Source organism: Camelus ferus, chromosome 1, assembly GCF_009834535.1.
Source record: "Camelus ferus isolate YT-003-E chromosome 1, BCGSAC_Cfer_1.0, whole genome shotgun sequence".
NCBI classification, from domain to species: Eukaryota; Metazoa; Chordata; class Mammalia; order Artiodactyla; family Camelidae; genus Camelus; species Camelus ferus.
Genome location: NC_045696.1, coordinates 92,090,789 through 92,108,973, shown reverse-complemented (window position 1 = coordinate 92,108,973; position 18,185 = coordinate 92,090,789). Strand labels below are relative to the sequence as shown.

Sequence of the window (18,185 nt, the reverse complement as noted above, 5' to 3'; positions counted from 1 at the left end):
AAACAGAAATCCAGGAGGTGAGATAACCGTAAATAGTGCTCCTCTGAGAAAACTCGAATTCTATTTCTACCCCTTGGGGAGTGCACACTTTGGGTAATACGGTGGTCCGCCCATGAAACTCGGGGAGGAGGCGGTAGCCACGTGGACCCTCCCTGCCACATCAGACACTCGGACAATGTCAAAACCACTTTTCTGTGGCTGCCGCACTGCAGAAGGCCCAGAAAGCCTGTGGGCTTCCCGGGGCCGGCCTTCCTGACTCCCGGCCCAGCTGGGCTTCTCAGTCTCCCCACCCCCAGCTCCCATCTGGTCCCAGTGTTCTTCTCTTTACAGTATTTGCATAGAGGAGGAAGAGCAGGCACTGTTGGCCACACTGACCTAAATAAAATGCAAGGGTCACCGGGTCCTCTCCATGGTGATGGTATATAATTTGCACATTCTCACTCAGACCTGCTGTCAAAATTTGATATTTTTCCATATTAAAATTAAATAGTACTGACTTAAAGATAAGCTTTTTTGAATAACTGAATTGAACATAGATGATTTTTAAAATGTATTTGAATCATACCTGTAGGTCCCTTAACTTATTTCTATTTGTTTTGAGCCCCTTCTACTTATTCAATAAACATTTTTCATTAAAAAATGGTTAAAGTGTATCTAGTTATGTGCTTTAAATACATACACATGGGGGTAATGCTACATCAGTAATCTGGGCTCTTTTCTGATGAAAGCTTTTTCAGGTATGGTCCTGTATTTTTCATCAGACACACTAAAGTAGCCACTTGTAGGCCATTAAATAAATAAGATATTTGGGTTTCAAACAAATGCATTTCAGCAAATGTAATGTTCTAATTTAAACAATGAATTTGTGCTTGTGTATTCTTGTGCATGTGTGATATACAAGTACTAATTTTCAAATGAACCTTCAGGAACTCTCGAAATGAAGTAAGTGTGCGTTTGTTTATGTAACTACTCTTTCATATAGCTCCCTTAGATTCCAGATAATACATTTTTATGAGTGTGAGAGAAGAGGGAAACCGCAGTACCTCCTGGGTTGGGTGGAATGGATCAAAACTCTCCAGGCTGTTCAGAAGCAGAGATGCAGCACTAATAGATCCCGGGCAGCAACTAGTGTTTCAGCAACTCCCACATCACTTCAGAGTCTGGGATCCTCTAATCTCACGTTTATATCTCCCCCCACTTCATGTGAAAACCCCTTTGGTCGGTTTTAAGCACGTCCTCTGGTTCAAAAGCGACTCAGGCTTCCAAAGAAAACCACAGTGCCAAGATGAAATCAGCATTTCTTCAGGATTTAAGTGGGCATTTATCTCAGTCTCATGATTCTTATACACTCGTCTTCTGAATAATCTCCAGTCTGAAAGAACACATCTGAAATGTTACACTTCCTGCAAGAAGGTACAGTACAATGATTCCCTGTTCCAGGACATTATATGCTTTAGTGAGTCTTTAACAGACTTTGGATATTTTGTTTTCCTACTAAGGTGTCAGTTGAACTCGTAATCGCATTTAGGGTCACCGTGGCTTCCTTCTGACTGATCTAGTACATACTTAAAGATTTCCTGATGTCCAGATCTAAGAACATCATCAACCATGGGGTCATCGTGAAAGCAGTTACGGTTGTCTTGAAAATCTGCAAACCGTTCTCAGAATGGCTAATGTGATGTTTGCACACATCCGCCCCTCAAAAACAAACTTAATTTGGCTGTGCTGGAACTCTGTGGCCTCATATTTATACAGCCATTTTTTTCTGGGACAAGATCATTTCTGGTTATAAGAATTTTAGCTATTTGTGCTCTAGCTTTTGGAATTCAGTGCTGCCATGTGGGAGAATTGTATCCGTGAAAGTTTTTTTCCCCTCTCTGTTCCATGCTTGAAGTTTTTTATGGTTGTCTTTGTTGATTCCTAAGGATATGGGAGCTTTCTTTCTCTTTATCTCTTCCCAATGAACTGTTCTGTGTATCACAAAGAGATGACACAAAGCACATAGTCGTTCATTCAGAATGAGAAAGTTAAGTCACTCCAAATTTCCTACAGTCAAAGAACACCCCTGTATCTTCTCATTCAGAGGGGTGTTTAGGATAGGAAATTAGAGCAAACCGGAGGACATGTTAGTATGGATCTGTGTGTTTGGTTGCCAAGTACAAGAGGTGAAATGAGTCTCCGATAAATATCTTAGAGGGTACACACTCGTACTGGACAACCCGAAAATGACTGCCCTGTACTGGGAAAAACATAGTGCTCCCTTCAGCAATTTAGAGGCTTCTGCCTTTGTTTGTGGTGGCCTGTACATGCTGGGTAGCTCAGTTGGCTAGACCATTAAGTACCCACTGCTCTGCAGGAGAAAGCAAGCCCAGAGTTCTCCAAGGGCACAGAGATGGGAAAGCTCAGCACAGATTGAAGAGAAGGGCGTCCAGACGTGGGCCCCGAGGAGCCAACCAGACCGTGGCAGGATGCGGGCCACCCAGAGCAATCTGGCTAGCAGGACCTTTCTGAATTTGAGGAACACCAGACCTGCTACCATTTTTTTTTTTTTTAAGGCTCCTGGTATATTTTTAAAATGCTGAAAAAGGTTTTGAAATTTTGTCATCTTTTAGGTATTTACAACCATTAAAATTACAAATTGAACGTCTTTATTTTTCCCCCATTGGTATATTTCTGGGGTAGTTTTACCTCCTTGGAGACTATATCCGAAGTCTGTATTTGAGGCCCTCAGGGAATGGTAGGCTCTGGCTGAATGCCTCCCTGGGATGCCACTGTCACATAATTCACCCCAACTTGGACCAGACAGCCCCACAGGCAAGGCTCACAGTGTCCTTAGAGCTTCTTTCTTTTCCTGTATCCCGGACTGTCTGTACCCCAAGCAGTTCCTCAATAAGTCTGTGTCAAATACATGAATTGAATGTTCTTTAAACATAAGTAAGGACTTTCTTACCTCATTCCTCTTCTGAAATGCCCCCATATTTGGCTCTGCCAGCTATCCCTCTTACCCATCTTTGAAGTTCTAGCCACGCTCCATGTTTTTTATGAAGTCTACCTGTTCCAATTATTGTATTAAATTTCCTCTATATGCTCAGAAGTCCTCCCGTGCTTACAGTCAGAACCTTTTACAATAGTTTGACTATTGTCAACTCCCAACTCCTGCTCCTGCCCCAGCCTGGAGAATTCAGACTCTGTAGTCAAGAACCAAGTCTTATTCTTCTTTTGTATCTGTAATGTAAAGCCTAAAATTTCATGTGCTGCTTTGACATCTTCAAGCCTCACAGGGCCCCAGAGGTCTAACCCTAGGTTCTCTTGCTTTTGCCAGACACGTCCCCCACCCAGTGGTAAAGGCACCCTCCTTGGCTAGTTCTCCTATTAGCCTGATCAGCTTAATTCCACCTGGTCCTCAACCTCATGGATATTACTCCCTTGCCAGCCTGTGAAATTATTCAAACAAGCCAATCACATCCGCCTGTGGGAACCAGGGGTCACTCTACCCTCTGGTTAATACAAAACCGGCCTCCCACACCCCCTGCTTTTTTACTCGACTCCCAAGTGCAACCCCCAAGTGACCCTACATGGTGTGTGATGTCCTCCCACAGGCTGTGAGTGTGTGTGACTAATACACTGCTGCCAGTCTCATTTGTTCAGTGTCAGGTGGGATATGTGTGGCCATCTTACTTTATAGGGTGAGGCATCCCTCCTTCAACGACTAGGTGAATAGGAGGTGATCAGAACGGGATCCTGAGCAGAGCTGTCACTCAATAAATGTGTGTTGACTGCATGTTCTTCCTTCTGTGGAGTCCCTAGCCCCAGTTAGGAGACTGGAAATTAAATAAATGTTTGCTATAGATGCCGACAGATTTATTTTCCTTCAGAGAATCTGTTAGAATCATACGGCAATGGCTTCCATTCACTTAATTATATTTCAAGCAGTCTTTTCTTTACTACTCACTATGTTGTTGACCAATAAAAAGGAATTGCCTGAGGGCAAATCTGTGCTTAATTTCTATACTACTGGTCTGGCATTTACACTGTAATTCCTAATTGCTAATAGAAATAAATTGTGACATTGTCCACTTATGAAAACAAGATGCGAAGTATCAGTTGATATAATCAAGAAACTAAAATAACTGAAAGCACATGAGAGCTCAGACTTCTCCCACATGGAAATTTACTTAATCTGTTTTGTTGCCTCCATGTATTTTACTTCTTTGTAAGAAAAAATGGCAACACTGAAGGCACTGATAATCAAATAGCACCTTCCTCCAGGAATACTAATGCAAGTAGTATTAACCTTATTAGTGCTTCAGAGAGAGTTTCATTGGTTACTCTGCTGTTTTATCACTTGGTTTCCCAAGGTCCAAGAAAAAAATAAAAAGCCACATGTTTTTACTTCTCAGGGCTCCTGCTTGTCCTAGAGCAGTGGGTAAAAAATGCAAAGCCAGCAGCTCTCCTGTCCAGTTTCCAGTTCACACTCACTCTTAACATGGGTTCCCTCCTTCCAGCGCCCTGCCACTTCTCTCCTCTGGTTAGTACTGGTGAGTTAGGGGCCAAGGCTCTGAGGGGGAAATGGGGGTCAGGAGGGCTGATGAAACCTCAGATCCACACCAGTACCACCCTTCCACCACCCTGGGCATGTGATGTCTTGCTTTCCAACCTCAGCTTGCCAAGAGGAAAATTCCAGGAGGTAAAAGTTAGTGGAAAATGGTCATTAAACAATTCCAGCAAGCTTCAAACCATAAGCCAAGTACAAGGCCCTTCTCTGAAGGCCTGTGTCTGTCCAGTGCCTAAAATTCATCTGCTCCCGGCTTCCTCCCTGCTCCTTCTCCAGACTGGATGCGTGGGTGAAACAGTGTATTGTGAGGCTGGCGTGCTGATCACGTGATAACGATAAGGCTAGTGCAGAGGCAAGGGTATGTGCTCAGGGTGGGAAGCAGGCAAGGAAAAGAGAGACTTCCCAGCAACAACCCACGTGGCTCGCTGCTGGGGCCTGATATTTCACTAGGACGTGGAGAAGGGAGCCCAGCCGGGCCAGGCATGCGTGTGGTTACTAGTTCTGCAGGCTCCACACGCCTGTGCCTTGGCTGCGCGCCACACAGGCTGCAGGCCTGTGCAGCTCCTGGCCTCTGCCTCCGAAACGGGCAACGGGGGATGGGCTTTGCTCCCCATAATGACCTGAAAAGGTGGAAGTACCAAATAAAAGAACTTCCTCCTGCAGGAAGAGGAGAGGCAGAGTGCCAAGCCCCTAAGAAAAAGCAGAAATGATTCCTACCAAAATAAGAATTCTGTATTGAATGGAGGGAGACCCCTTAGGGCAGCAGCTGGTTTACAGTCTTTGTGCCCAAAGTTTGTCTACATTGCTGCTGATTCCTGCTAGCTTAATCGGCTAAAAAAAAGGTCCCCACTGTTGGTCCCTAGACATAGAGACCTTTATCAGCATTCAATACACAAAGTTTCCAGGTTTATTAAATTTTCAGAAAAGAATAATCAAAGAGAAATTTTTTTCCATAATCCAAGTATCCAATACTAATACACTAATGTGTATACCGCTAGTAATATATGCATGTTTTAAAACCAAGATATGCCGTGCAGTTGTGTGATCTTCTAAATTAAAAAAAAAATTATCATGCTGATCTCTTCATGTAAATACATGTACCTACTTCATAATTGTTAAGGCTGCATAGTCTTCCAAGTGGATGGATAGGCCATCATTTACCCAGTCAATCCTCTATTGTTGGATAGTGCGAAGATGTTCCATTTTTCTGGATCATAAAATCAAAATGTGCTCTCTGTATAACTGGGTCCTAGAGCTGACACATCAGACAGGCGTTTTGGAGCCTCCGTATTCCTTCCAGTTCTGCTGCTGAACCTCCACTTCCACCCCTTTCTAAGTGCTTCTTTGATTCTTTCTAAAAATTTTCACCATAATCCATACAGATATTACACAGAAATTCACTATTCCTAGCATTGTAGTAAGAAAGCACTTCCAACATTGTGGCAAAATACAGTGCAGTTGTTAGGGACTGAATCATCCACCCACCACCCACAACACACCCCTTCACATGTTAGAGCCCCAACCCTGAGAACCTCAGAATGTGACTGTATTTGGACTCTAAAGAGGAGATTATGTTAAAGTGAGGCCATTAGGGTGGGTCCTTCTCTGAGGACACACAGAAACACACCAGAGGTGTGTGAGCACAGAGGACAGGCCACATGAGGACACAGCAGTAAGGTGTCTGCAAGTCAAAGAGAGAGGCTTCAAGAGAAACCAGACTTGCCGGCTCTTTGATTTTGAACTTCCAGCCTCCAAAGCTATGAGAAGTTTCTGTTGAAGCCACCCAGTCTGTGGTATTTTCTTATGGCAGCCCTAGCAAACAAACACAGCAAACTTTGAGTAAATTACTTGCATCCATAAACCTCAGTGTCCTTAAAATAAACTAGGGGATGAGATTATGAGATCCGTACATTTGTCTTTGTTTGTTTTTAGTCTTCAGAATACTTTACTACTCAGTACGGCATGGGCAAGGACAAGTGAAGACTGACACTGGCCACAAATAATAGGTACCGCTGTGTTGGGCTGTATGTACTGAAGGCCAATTATTTCACCCTTCAGAAATAACGAGATTGAAACATAGGTATCAACATGGAAAGATGTCCAAGTTTTAGCCAAGTGAGAACAAAAAAGTTACATGATTATGTACAGGATGATTCATTTATAATGTTTAGAGGACTCTAAAGAGACTTACAAAATCCTCCCATAGGAGTCTGACAAATAAAGAGATCTGCATGATTCTTAAACCTTAAATATGTCATTGGTTTGTAATGAAGTTGGCATTAAAGAGAACCCTGAGCTTCACTGGCACACACACCTGGAAGTCCCAAGGAAGGTTAGAGACTTCAGGACTGTTGATTTAGTGGAGTTACCATATTTGAGTTACCATGTTTTCAAGGGCCCAGCTCTTTGTTTGTTTCTTTGTTCTGCACACTACAAGTGTGGGTTTTGTCCTAAACCTTAGGTCTCTTTATGGTTGCAAAATAGATGGCTGTCCGCAGTCATAAGGGCAAAATCCTTCCTTATTCACAACTAGAAGAAGCAGGGAGAGATGGCCACTTCTACTCATATTTCACTGGCCCAAATGTCTTAGATATCTCCATTCCCAACTCAATCACTCACTCAGAATTTCGGGTACTGTGAAAGGTTTGGAGTGATAATCTGGCTGGAAAGATGTGGGGAGGCTGCTGTAATGTCCAGGAAAGCTAGGAGTAAATCATTTAATTTTTGGTTGGCTATGATTTCTGTGTAATCAGTATGCATAGTCAGGGAAGTGAGACCATAATCCGCAAGTATATTTCAAATGTAATAACATTTTTGTGAATACTAAATTTAACAATTAATTGTGAATCTAACTCTATATTTCAGAGACACTTAACTAAATATTTAATGAGTTTTGCTATCACTGTTTTCTTTCTGCATTTAGAAGCCAATACATTTTTTTCAGGTTTAAAATGTTCAGGCCCCTGAAAAGCTCTTAGGCTCGAGGCATCTGCACAGTGAATAAAAAGGCCCCAGAGACTAGACTGGAATGTGATGGTAATTAAGAAAATCCAAAATGTGATAAACGATTGCATTCTTGGCCTGAAGGAAAACTGTTTATGGGAGAAACAAAATCCCTCTGGAAGGAGGAAGCAAAAATAGTAAAAAAAAAAAAAATTTCCCATGTCTATCCAGCACCATCCAGGGAAATAAATTTTGACCACTAAAATCAAAGATGTGGGCAGGGACTACTAGAATCCCCTTTTCTTTACTCGTCTATCCTTGCAGCAGTGTGTCCAGCAAAAAATTAAAACCAAAGCCAACAACAAGGGCAATAGCAACAGCAACAGCAAAAACCAAAAGAGCTGTAATTCCTCCCTCTTGCAAACTGGGGTCTCTGAAACAATACAGGCCAAAGAGAAACAAGTGAAAGTCTGCCGAAGATTTCTGGAAAAGTTTGCTTTCTGATTATAGATGTCCCCCTTCCTCCTTGTTACCTTTTTTTTCCTTCTCCCTGCTGGAATGCAGATTTATGGCTGGAGGTGGAGCAGCTATCTTGTGACTAGAAAGTAACCATGAATGAAAAAGCCCCACACTAATGATGACAAAATAGAAAGGCAGATGGCTCCTGGAAGATGATGTCAAGGAGCTCCTGCACCAGTCCTGGACTGCCCATCTCTGGATACAAGGGAAAGAAAAATATCTATTTGATTGAGATATCTAACTGGTTTCTGTTGCATGGGGCTGAATAGGATCCCTAATTAATGTAGAGTTTCATTGACATGGCAGCATTTTAGTTGAGCCTAAGGATTTAAACATAAATTAAGGTGGAGAAAGGCACTGCAGCCTGAGGAAACAGCAGCACAAAAGTGACCAACTAATAGCATTTTATCTTATGATGGGAATGAAGGAGAGGTCGACATCATTAATTCCTGGCAAACATGAGGGAGGAAATGAGGCTCAAAGACTAGACTCAGAACGGATTTTAAAGCAACTCTTCCCAATAGAAATATAATGCAAACTATGTATGTAACTTTACATTTTCTGGTAACTACATTGAAAAAGTAAAAAGAAACGGGTGAAATTAATTTTAATAATTCATTTTATTTAACCTACATATACAACAAGAAACTTCAACATGTATCAATATAAAAAATTAACAATATATTTTATATTCTTTTTTTCATTTGAAGTCTTGAAAATCTGGTGTGTATATACTTTCAGCACCTCTCAGTTAATTCTGGCCACAGTTCAAGTGCTCAATAGCCCATGTGCCTAGTGGCTACCGTATTGGACAGTGAAGTCTTAAGAGAGTCTTGAATCTCATATTTGAAAGTTTGAACTTTAACTACCGAAGTATAAATAAGCCATAATTTAATTTCTAAGAAAATCTCAAATATACCCCAAATATTGTGATAGTTTATTTTATTTCAAAATGTTATGACTTTTGGTTTTTGGAGAAAAAAAATCCATAAATATAGTAGATTTTCAAGATGGTATGCTTCTGTGGAACAGTAACACCAGTGGTCTGGAACCCAAAGTTGGGGATGTCTGCTGAGTCCCCTTAACCTTTGAATGCTTCTTTCACAATAACACTTTAGGGGCATTTTTAAGAAAATGCAGAAGCCAATAAGAAAGAAAATAAAATCAGCAACCCCAGATAACTATGATCAACATACTAGCAAACTGTCTTCTTGAATTTTTTAATGTATGAATATTTTTAGACAGTTGAGATGATACTTTTTATACTATTCTATATTGTTAGCATTATTTCATAAGCACTTTTTCTGTTATTAAAAATTCTTCAAAAACATTCTTCTCAATGGCTACAGTATACTATTTCTTCACATGAAAAAACGGTAACTTTTTGACCACTACCTTAATATAGACACTTAGGTTGTTCCAAACTTTTTGCTACTTTAAATAATTTCTGCCAGTCATCTTTGTGCATAAAACGATTCTTGTGACTTGGTTTCTTTCCTTAGGACAGATTCTCAGAGGTAAAATTCCTGAAATAAAAGTTATGAACACTTCTTAATCTCTTGATATAGATCTGCCAGACTGCTTCCCAGGAAGATTTGAAACAATTTACAATTTTACCAAAATCGTGTGAGCATATATATCCCTCCCCACTGTTAACCAGCATTCTGTACTAACCTTTAAAAAAAAGGGAGGGGGGTGATGGAGGAAGAGAATAATAGGGGGAAAATATTTGTCAATGTGCTTTAATTTCTATTTGTTGATTACTAGTCAGAATGAACATTTTTTTCTTTTGTTATATAGTGACTAGTGTTTCTCTTATCAGTTTTCTGTATTATTTACCTATAAACAGTCTAAATATTTTGTCATACTTTTTAAAAAACATTTTCCAGTTTGCTTTTTAAATTTCTCCTCTTTTAAAAAGTCAGGTTTATTGTGATATATTTTACATATAGTAAAATTCATCCTTTTTAGTATACATTTCTATGGATTTTCACAGACATATACAGTAGGGTAACCAGCATCACACTCAGTTTATAGAATATTTCCATCACCTCCAAAAAATTTCCCCAGGCCCTTTTATAGTCAACCCTTCTCCCACCTCTAGCCCCTGGCAACCACCCATCTTTTTCCTGTTCCTATAGTTTTGCTTTTTCCAGAATGTCATATAAAGAAATCATACAGAATATAGCCTTTTAAGTCTGGCTTCTTTCAATTAGCATAAAGTGTTGAGATATTCACCCATGTTACTGAATATGTCAGTATTTTGTTCCTTTGTTTTTGTTTTTTGGTGGAGGTACTGGGGGATTGAACCTAAGACCTTGCTCACGCTAAGCATGCACTCTACCACTGAGCTACGCCCTCTCCCACCTCATTCCCTTTTTATTGCTGAGTACTATGTGTGGAATCCCATATTTTGTTTATTCATATACCAGCTGAAGGACATGAAGGACATTTGGGTTATTTCTAGTTTTTGTTAGTAATGAATATAGTTCCTATAAACATTCACATACAAGTATTTGAACATAAATTTTTATTTCTCTTGGGTAAATATGTCAAAATGGAATCACTGGGCTATAGGGTGAGTGTATATTTAACTTTCTAAGAAAACTGCCGAACTATTTTCCAAAATTGCTCTAACATTTTCTATTCCTACCAAGACTGCATGAAAATTTCCTTTGCTCCACATCTTTTCTGGTCCTTGGTATTGCCAGTGTTTTTGGAGGGGGGGGTTGTTTGTTTTGGGGTTTTTTTTTAGCCATTTAATAGATGTATAGTGGTATTTCATTGTGATTTTAATTTGCATTTCCTTGAGAAATGCAGCAACAAATAAATAAAACTTAAGTAATAAATATGCTAAAGAAAATTAACAGTTTATGAATTCAAATGTACTGACTTTTTATTTATTATTTTCTACTGTGTTTTAGATTAGAAAGTTCTTTCCCAATGAGAAATCAGGAGAAAATTCAGCTATATTTTTAGGATTTTAAAAAAGTGATTTGCTCTAAATTATCCACATTTTTAATCCATCTGGGCACATATTTAGTTAATTGTATGATGGTGACAAGTATCTATATTCATCATTTTGTTTTTAAAGGATACTCAGCTTTCTCTGTAAACTTTATTGACTAATTCTTTCATCCCATTTATTTGTGAAGCCTCCTTTATTAAATAATAGGGTCTATTCCTCAACAATCAAATCTCCATTTGATTGAGCTTGTCATTGAACTTTCTATCTGTCCATGCATTCCACAGTTGCTTATTAAGCACTTACTATATTCCAGGCACTGCTGTAGGTTCTGGGAATACAACAGTGAACTAAAAAGTAAAGCCCCCTGATGTCTTGGTGCTTACATTCTAGTCAGGGGAGATAGATAATAATTAAATAAATGAATAACTGTATAATATTTTGGGTGGTAATACATGCTAAGAAGGAAAGTAAAGCAGGGTAAAGGGCATCCAATGACAAGCAAGTGCCAGTTTGGCCAGATCAGCCTCTCTGAGAGAGATGTTTGCAACCAGAATGTACTAAGGCTGTTGAGGGAGGGTATAGCTCAAGTGGTAGAGCGCATGCTTAGCATGCACAAGGTCCTGGGTTCAATCCCCAGCACCTCCTCCAAATATAAATAAATAAATAAACCTAATTAGCTCCCCCTCATTAAAAACAAACAAACAAACAAAAATAGAATGTACTAAGGTTATGAAACAAGGATATATCTAGAGGAGGAGCATTCCAGGCTGAGTCGCCCCAAAATGCAAAGACTTTGTGTTGGGAATGAGGTTAATGTGCTGGGGAAATACCAAGGAGACCATTGTGGATGAAACCAAGTGGTGGAGATGGAATGTGTAGAGGAGGTGAGGAGGGCACTTAGAGGCACAAATCATGTAGATCCTTGTAGACAATTTGTATTCTAAATCAGATCAAAGCTATTGGAAGATTTTGAGCAGAGGGATGATGTGAGTGAGTAACATTTAAAAAATAACACTCTGGCTACTTTGTGGGTAATAGTTTAATACATTTAATTTAAATAAAAATGAATCTAGTGAAAGAAAAAATAAGTAAATAATAGCAGAGTCATACCTGAATATAGCAAAAAAAAAAAATTGATAAAGGTCATATTTTAATGCCCAAAGTGTGGGAAACGCTGGCTTAGCTGGTTATTGCTAGTATCCAGGCAACAATTCCTACAAGATTCTCTAATGACAGCCATTTTCCTGAACTTCTTTGATAATTCTAAGAGTTCTCCCATTGACTCTTCAACAGGGATTTCTCTGCTCCCTGGTATTCAAGCCTAGTTACAGGGCTTCATAGTTTTCAAAGTTATTGTACATCTATGATTACGACAGAGCTTAGAGGAACTCACCTCTGAAAGGTGAGGTCTGAAATCCTGAAGCAAACCAGAGCTATCCCAGCCTCCATCAGTGATCCAACCATGTGCCAAGACCAGGGTACCAGAGAAAGGACAAATAATCACAGATAAATTGTCTCGAAGGCACACCCAGGCACAATCTCCTCCACCCCAGCACCTGTTTTTCTGGATTGACATTATCAATGAGCAGACCAGAGAGCTGTGGTGTGATTCCAGATGTGCTAAGAGAATCTCCATGAACAGGTTATAGTTCTTCTGGTCCAAAAGCACAGAGTTTGGAAGATGCTTTGCGACCCAGCTGAATAAACTGGGCAAAACTACCTATTTATTTATTTTTTTTTTTAAGCAAGTATACACATGTGGTTAAAAAAAAAAAATGAAACAGTATGAGGGTAAAGTTTAAAAGTTTAAAACAGGGATGTATGTATACATGACTGTAAATGGGTTAGTACGTGCATAGACTGTTTGTTTCTGGAAAGATGCACAAGAAATTATTCCCAATGCTCGCCGCTGCAGAGGAGAACTGCAGGGGGTCTGAAGTGAGGAAAATTAGAACAACTTACTTTTCACAGACCCTTGTACTTTCTGGATTTTTATTGGATTTTAAAAATTATGTGTATATATTAATTTTTCAATTAAAGCAAATTAATTAAAAACAATACATATATTTCTGTCACTCATGTGAGGGATCCCGGAAGCTGACACTGCAAAGGCATTCAGCCAGGCACCGCAATTCTAGCCAGAGTGAAAGACAGCCTACCTTTCCCAGGAGCTCCCTCCTGGAAACAGAACGCTAGCCCCACCTGAGGCAGGATGGGGAGGTTCAGCTTGCATCCCAGCTGAGTGACCCACTGTGAGACAGACGGCAAATCACCTAACTACTCTGAGCCTTACTCTCTTCATTTGTGAGATGGGGGGTGGGAAATAATACCTGCTGGCCATTTTTTAGTGATAGAGCTTTTGTGTGTGCAAAGGAATGTTCCCAATTACTTGGATTTTCGTTAGTATCCATTATGTTACAGGTTTTCATTTTTAAATCTGCTGTTTTTTAGGCCACTGAGCACAATTCACAGATATATTTTTATATTGTATTTTTTATGCTGTTAGATCTTTTTATAAATCAGATGGAACTCATTTTTTAAATAATGTTCAGTTCATTAAATTTAATAAAGGAGAATTTCTTAATGGTCAGTACCTCCTACATAATTAATCAGATTGCTTTTGACATTTCAAGCCACAAATATGAGGTTACTATATTTTATTCCCTCAAACACCTCATACATTTAACGGTATAGACATAAATCCCACAGACAAAATCTTCCTGAAGGTTTAAACAGTTCTTTAGCTAGTAGATCAGACTGATGAATTTAATCATCATATTCTCCTACACATAGTAAATATCTTTTAAAAATCACATATATAAAACAGCCCAAGGATTTAAAAAAAAAAAAACTTACTACTAAACAATTTACACAAAGATATTAGTAGCTCAAAGACCAAAAAAATTTTAAATGTTTTTCTGGGGTTTTACTCACTGCCATCCTAGGCCAGCTGAGATTAATCAACTGAAATTGAATCAGATTTTGAACCCATTTCCTGGGCTGGTTTTTTTTTTTTATTGATTTATAATCATTTTACAATGTTGTGTCAAATTCCAGTGTAGAGCACAATTTTTCAGTCATACATGAACATATATATATTCATTGTCACATTATCTCCTCTGTGAGCTCCCATAAGATCTTGTGTATATTTCCCTGTGCTATACAGTATAATCTTGTTTATCTATTCTAGAATTTTGAAATCCCAGTCTATCTCTTCCCACCCCCCACCATTTCCTGGGCTGTTATTGCACCCCACTTTGTTTCACAATTTTAGATGTCTGTTGACTCCCATCCTATGGCATTTTATTGACTATATGAAAATTATGTATAATAATTTATATAAACAGACATTCTTACCTAATATTCAGAACACCAGAAATAGTTATTCATCACAGTTAAGGGTTAGAAAGGAACAGGAAGAAGATTTCAAATAGACTCCCAATATTATCCTCCCCTTTCTTATAACAAAACCTAATTTTTCTCTGGGTACCATGCACCCAGCTGGTCGATTACCTTTCCCAGCTTCCCTTGCAACTGGGTGTGGCATGTGACTAAGTTCTGGCCAATCAGATGTAAGCAGGAAAAAGGTGCAATATTGAAAGTATAGAAAGTTTCCCTTCCATCTATCTGCTGCTTCAAATGAGGAGCTCCAGCAGCTATCAAGCACCACAGCCAAGACACAGAAAGCTGGAAGGAGTTCTAGTCCCTGATGACACTGAGCACCATGCTCCTCCTGGACTGACTTCCTATAGTTTTCTTTTAAATGAAAAGAAAATAAGGTTCTATCTTGTTTACTCTGTTCTTTTTCAAGACTCTGTTACTCATAGCCAGACTTAATCCTTATTGTCCCACCTTCCCTGCATTATGAGCTAGAAAACCAAGAATGTTGCATAGATTAGATACATGGACGTCTTTATGAAATACGTATTTCTAGTTGTTGCCACATTAGGGTTGTAGGTTTTTAAATTATTCTTTTATAATATTTTACACAGAAGCTAATTCTTCTCTCATTAGATTAAATTGATAACTTAAGAGATATTTAAAATGTTTCCAGGTTGCAGTGATGGCTGATGATTGGATAAAGAAGTTGTGGTATATACACAATGGAATACTACTCAGCCATAAAAAGAATGAAATAATGCCATTTGCAGCAACATGGATGGGCCTGGAGATCATCATACTAAGTGAAATAAGTAAGACAAGGACAAATAGTATATGATAACACTTATATGTCAGATCTAAAAAAAGGACACAAATGAACTTATTTACAAAACAGAAACAGACTCACAGACATAGAGGACAAACTTATGGTTACCAAAGAAGCGAGTGGAGGGATAAGTTAGGAGTTTGGGAGTAGCAGATACAAACTACTATATATAAAATAGATAAATAACAAGGTCCTACTATAGAGCACAGGAAACTAAATTCAATGCTTGTAATAACCTATAATGAAAAAGAATCTGAAAAATAATATATATATGTGTATAACTGAATCACTATGCTGTACACCAGAAATTAACACAACATTGTAAATCCACTATACTTCATTTAAAAAGAAAAAGAAGAAAATAAATAACCTGAATGAATGCTGCCCTATGCCAAAGTCTGTGTAAGATGGGGGCCCCTTCGGGGTGCATGAGGCAAGCCCTGGGCCCTCCGCCGAGTTAACTAGAGTCTTGGGGGTACTAGCCAGTCCCTCCTCACCTACCGGCCCTCCTCGCCTTTGGCTCAACCTCCCCCACACCTCACTCTGCCAGATTGGCTCTCCTTATCCATTGTTCCCAAAGAAGCTTGGCAGAAATATAACAAGAATTTGGAGCTTTTCTTTCATTTAGCACTTCAAATATTTGAAATTGTATGAGATGACTTAATTCCAGGAAACTTCAGATATCCTGTGACACTTGTTCAGTGAAGTGTTAAAAAAAAGACCTACTCCAGGGTCTTACGGAAAGATGTGAGCAAGCCAGCCTGTGGGCGACAAGGACAAGATGTAACTTCAGAAGAGCGTCACTTGCATTCCCTTGTGGTTTGCACCGTTGGGCTTCCCTGCCTCACTTCTACGTTGTTCTCTTGAGCTCAGCCCTGTGTGCATGGCTCCAGAAAAACTCTCCCACAAACTTCCCGTAGCTGCCGGCCTGCTCGCTCCTCCAAGTGCTATTTATGAATGTGTGTGTTTAGTGATAAACTCGTTCAAATCCTTTGAGGGGAATATTTATTAAATGCTTATTAAATACAAACACTATTCCTTTATTTCTCATCTCTATCCTTCAAGGAAAATTTTGTGATGCCTATTTTAGAGAAGAGAAAACTGAAACTCAGAGGTTAAGAAACTTGCTCAGGGTCTCAAAACAAGTACTTACTGGAGCTGTGCAAGAATCACAAATTCAGGTGGTTTTTTCTAGGGCCTCCCTCAACCATGCCTGAAAGGAACTGGACTACTAATGTCACTTGGTAGCAGCAAAATGGAAAGATCACAGGCTTTAGAATAAGACATACCTGGGTTTAGTCCCAGTTGGTTACTTCTGAGCTATATGACCATAGGCAATGTATTTAAACTTGGTTCTCTCAGCTGTAAGCTAGGAATAATAATAGTACCCTTCTAGTGGGACTGTCAAGAGAATATAAAAAAGAATTTGGCACGTGCTAAATACTGGATGAATAGTAGCAGTAATGGCTTTTTAAAATTTATTCCTCAAGATGATGCTAACTGAGCACCTAGCATATGCCAGGCCTAGGAGTTTCAATTGCTTTTAAAATGGCATTAAAGAAATAGAAATTCATTCCTTCTACAAATGTTTAACACCTACTCTGTGCCAGGACTGTTCTAGGGACTGGCGATACTGGAGCTTATATTCTGTCAAGATCATGGAGGAGGAGCAGTAGAGATAATAAACGAGTTAATTATAGTGTGTTAAAAGATGCTAATTGTCATAGGGAAGAAAAAAGTATGAGAGCGGAGGAACATGTTGCCGTATTACACAGAGAGGTCACAGCCGGCCTCAGTGAGAAGGTAAGATTAGAACAAAACTTCGAAGGATGTGAGGTCGTCAGGCTAGCAGACATCTGAAGAAAAAAAGAAATAGGAAGTGGATTTACTATGAAGCTAGTGAAGCTTGAATTTCAAGATCCCTAGCTCACAGGGGCCCACTTCAAGGACTTGCATTTAATTTTGCATTTGTGATTTCTTAATACAGGTCTACAAATTTGCATGTATTTCAGCATTTCCCCCTGCAGAAAAGTATTTCCAGCAGAAGAACCAGTTAGAGCAAAGGTGAATACACCTGAATTGCTCAAGGAACAGCAAGGAGATGCCTGCGGCAGGAGCAGAATGAATGGAAGAAGTGGGAGGAAGAGGACAGAGCCTTGGAGGCCATGGTAAGGACTGTGGCTTCTGTGGGAAGCCGTTGGGTTGTTTTGTTTGTTTGTTTGTTTTTATTTTTGTTTTTTTACATTTGGGAAAAACTTTATTGGTCTTGATGAAATATAGCACCAGTTTGAAGAACAAAAGATGGTTAGGATTAACCACCTTTTAATCAACAGTATGTGTTTATAGGAAAAGTGCATAAAGTAATAGTTCTGGAAAAAAGGTAAGTACGACAAAATTTTCGTATTATGTAGTTTAAACATGTTACCTACTTCATTAAATAGACAATAAGCAATCTATCTATTTAAGTAATATCGGATTTGCTACTGTCAGTCTGATTAACAAATCAACAAATAGAAAATCAATTAAGGGACAGAAACACTATTCAAACTTATAAAACAAGTTAGAACATTATAATTTTTACGTCAAAAATATTTCTGATAATTGTTTTATGATTGCACTCATGAAATTTTCCAAATCGTGATTGAGAAGATTACTTCCGAATGCTAACATTTATCCCGAGGAAGAAAGAAGCACCTAAGCAGTGTGTAGACACTATGTGACCTCTGTGGAAAAGGCCCAGTTTCCCTCCAGCAATTTAAAAACACGAATGTCACTCAGGTGACTCAGGAACCAGAAACAAGACAACGTGACCACACGTGTGCTCTGTAAAGTCAGCCAGAGGGTTTCTTCATAATTGCAGCTAGCACTTTCTCAGTCTTTAGAGAGTAGGATTTTGAGTAAACTTCCTTGTTTTAAAAGTCTGAACAGATAAATTGCAATGCTGAAATACAGTTTTTAATGCAATCTTCTATAAGAAGTCATTCAAATATAAA

General features: G+C 39.1%; 1 long non-coding RNA gene across 1 annotated transcript in view; it reads left to right on the top strand.

Moving 5' to 3' along the window:
* The window catches only part of LOC116665667, a 39,102-nt gene extending 21,754 nt beyond the window's left edge, over positions 1-17,348 (top strand). The window contains exon 3 of the long non-coding RNA XR_004322292.1: positions 17,180-17,348. This is a non-coding gene — a long non-coding RNA (uncharacterized LOC116665667). The remainder of the gene's footprint in view (positions 1-17,179) is intronic.
* The last annotated feature ends 837 nt before the right edge of the window (positions 17,349-18,185 follow it).